The sequence below is a fragment of the Triticum aestivum genome, chromosome 2B (genome assembly GCF_018294505.1).
Source record: "Triticum aestivum cultivar Chinese Spring chromosome 2B, IWGSC CS RefSeq v2.1, whole genome shotgun sequence".
In the NCBI taxonomy this organism is placed as follows: Eukaryota; Viridiplantae; Streptophyta; class Magnoliopsida; order Poales; family Poaceae; genus Triticum; species Triticum aestivum.
The window spans coordinates 564,463,562-564,467,046 of NC_057798.1; the positions used below are offsets into that span (position 1 = coordinate 564,463,562).

General features: G+C 43.1%; 1 non-coding gene across 1 annotated transcript; it reads right to left on the reverse strand.

Annotated features, from left to right (window-relative positions):
• Window positions 1–1,174: 1,174 nt before the first annotated feature.
• TRNAA-UGC (transfer RNA alanine (anticodon UGC)) lies at window positions 1,175–1,247 on the reverse strand. The gene has a single exon. It is a non-coding gene; the product is annotated as a tRNA-Ala (tRNA).
• Window positions 1,248–3,485: the final 2,238 nt, after the last annotated feature.

Genomic DNA, 3,485 nt, shown 5'->3' on the forward strand with positions numbered 1-3,485 from the left:
GTAGCAGTGGCGGAGCATGAATCAGATATTAGAGGGGGCCAACTGAGTGTATATGACATAGAAAAGGCTAGGGTGATCAAAGACGCCAGAGTATTAGTAGAGCAATTAGCAGATAAATAAGAGTATTTGGCAAATCTTCCTCTTGGAAGGGGGGGCCAAGGCCCGGAATTGTCCCCATGACGCTCCGCCACTGGTTGGTAGTTCTGGTGTGTGAAGATCAAGCAATGGGTACTATGATTTATGAGCCTTGTCTTTTTAACTCTTCATCTTGTTTCGGAAATGGATGACTGTAAGATGATGCATTTGCTCGGCCGTTCATGTAATGTAACCGTGCCGTGTCATATTCATGATCTTTTCGTTGTCTCATGGAGAAGATGCTGGTGAAAATTCAGAGAACACGCTGACCTGCGCACAGTGCTGTTCTGGCCGAAAACGTTACGTATTTACCTTCACGAAAGGAGCACGTAACAGGAACTGGCCCCGAATCGTAGTCCCGGATTTCAACCTTAATTATGACATGAACAGGTCTAGGCTGAAGAATCCAGAATTATGACATGAACAAAGGTTGTCTGACGAAAGAAATGACATGAAGAGGCAGTAAAGAAGGCTACAAGAAGAAGCAGAAGCAGAGCATCTGTCAATGCGTTCAGAAGCGCTATCATTAGCAGAGGATTTGTCTGAAGAAAACGATGGAACCTGGAGCCTTGGAAGAATAGGAGCCACTACCAGCCTAGTTTTCGTTGTCACGGGAACACTATAAGTTTTGTTCCGAACGGCCATTTCTCTCTGCAAGGAAATGACAGTGCAGTGTGCAGATGGTTCAGAGACGTGCAGTAACGTCGTCCATCCTTGGATGAGCTCGATCGTTCACATCGCGCTCAAAGGGTGGCGACAGGAGAATCATCATCTCTTTGGGGCGCGGGCAAAGATTTTGCGTGGCAGGCAGTTTTGGATCCAGAGAAAGCGAAAAAGGCCAAAATCCGCCTGGGAATTCTGACCTTTATTTCCCTTCCCCTCTTGCGATATTTCTCAGTTTTGCTGAAAGGATTATGAGAGGCGTGGAAGAGAAACGGCGAGCGAGAAACATGACTTTGACTCAAGCTGAAACAAGTGCATCCAATGTCGATCGATCCCGTTATTCTGTTAGAAGAACCACACGAAGTAAAAAAAAATCTGGAGATGCGGGGGATCGAACCCCGTGCCTCCCGCATGCAAAGCGGGCGCTCTACCATTTGAGCTACATCCCCGTTATTAAGATAACAGTGCTTAGACCTGTAATTGAATCATCTCTTGCTTATTCGGTAGGTTCGTTTTTTTTGCAAGCAAATATTTTTTTCCGGGAAACTTGAGAGAATATGCAAGTTAACCAAAATAGAAGCATGCATTTGTACAGTAAATAAAAGCAACAACATACTTACTAGTATTAACAAGGATAATATCGCCGTAGACATAGGTATTACTTTTTTGTTAAAAAAATAATGGTATTACTTTATTTTGTTTTGGTTTAGGTGACTATAGTGTTGTTTCTCTTTTGCGGGAAGACGATGATATTCAGGTCTTTTTTCTAGAACATGATACTTTTCTATTGAAAATACATGTCAGTCATCACTATAGGTAATGTGTCGAAATAAGAACATGCTGTCGGCGTTGTGAAGTGTACCTTCGCTCTAAAGGCCTTCGACCCGGCCTATATGACATTGCCACAGCAAGCGAGTACCATATAGGCCCATCCTACTAAAAGTTTGATTTCCTTTAGTCGGACCAATCACTGTCATTTCAAACCTTAAAAAAGGAAGACCGAGGGCCACGTGGCGTCTTAATCTGACATAGGGACACGCGTCGCTCTGCTTTTATAAATCAGCATAGGCAATGACTTGATGGTTCGAAGACGAGCTTCAGTCCCTCAAAAAGAGATGATGTGCCAATAACAAACCAAAGCAAAGTATTAACGAAGCATCCGAGCTCCACCAAAAAAAAAATTGTGACCAACAACCGAGGTATACTAGGATTCTAGGAACGAGCAGAGAAGATTCCTGCAAATGGAGCGAAGATCGGCCAAACCGCTGAAGATCCAGCTTTCTTCTACCTTCCCACTCCATCACAAGCGGCAACGCCGGGGAGCGCCACAGGTGTCACAGTGCGAGCTCGCTGCGAGTCACATTGTCACCGGCCGAGGCAAAGGGGATCACGCGTGCATTGGTTGGGTGGCATGGATGGAAGCTTTTCTCTACGTACTACCACTCGCCATGACTTGACTCCGGCCCAGCCTGCTTCCCGCGTGATCTTCAGTGCGTCCACTCCAGTCAGTCGTTGCATATGTGGGCTGATTTGTTTTGCTTTCTGGATTTAGTATATCGCCGGCCAGGTCGAGTGGTCGACGCACGAGCTGATTGATTGGTCCTTCTTTTCGTATTTGTAGTTCGGCCATTGATTTTTTTTTTTTGTATTCCAAAGTAGGAGGAAGAGCCCCTTTTAGTTGGAATTTTGTCGTCATGCTGTTTCTTAATCGCTTGAGAGTTGTGAGTATCATGCCCCATACTGATCTAAAGGTTCTTACATTTTTTTACGGATGGAGTACTTCTCAAAAGGAAAAGGTAATGGTAATGGAAGAAATGATAGGAGAAAATTATGTGCCTTACAGAAGTTGCACCAGAAGGTTAAGTTCTACACATCTGGATCACAGTGGATGGATGCATCGATGTCAACGGCCAACTCTGAGTTCAAGAAGGTCAGAGTATGGTTTCCATCAACTACTGTCTAGATAATTTTCGATCGTGTACTGCTTTGTGACTTAACGCATCCCACTTGATCTGTTGTGGATATTTTTCGATCGTACTGCATTGTGGCTTAACGTGTTGCGGAAGTGTTAAGATGCGGTGTCGACCAACTTATTCCCACAAGGCGCTGACATTTTCATTGGCCAACTATATAGAAATTAGTCACATATGAAATTTAATTAGAAAAATATGTAGAATCTGAAAATGATGTCATTTTACATGTTAATTATTTTTTAAATTTTATTTGACGTGCAACCTTTATTAATAGCGCATAATTCGTCTTTCTTTGTGCCAACCCGGATTGAATATGAACACCTCAACAAAATAGCCTATGGACGGACATTACACAAGCGATATAGGCCCATCATATTAAGCTTGGTTTCCTGTTGTTCGATCCATCCTTGTCGCTGCACCACTAAAAAAACGCAACCCTAAACAAAAGGGCCAGGGCTCTGTGGTGTCATACAGTGGGACACGGGTCACTCTGCTTTAGAAATCAGCACAAACAGTGACTTTTTTTATTTGCAAGGAAAAAACAGCGACTTGATGATTCTGAAATGAGCTTCCCCTCGATGATTTTGTTTACTCCCTCAGTCTCGGTGTATAAATCATTTGCGTAGTTCTAGATCATCGATTGAAGGAATTAAATATGTGTCATGTCATAAAAAGTATATCACTAGATATCTACACAGATGTAGTTTTATATTT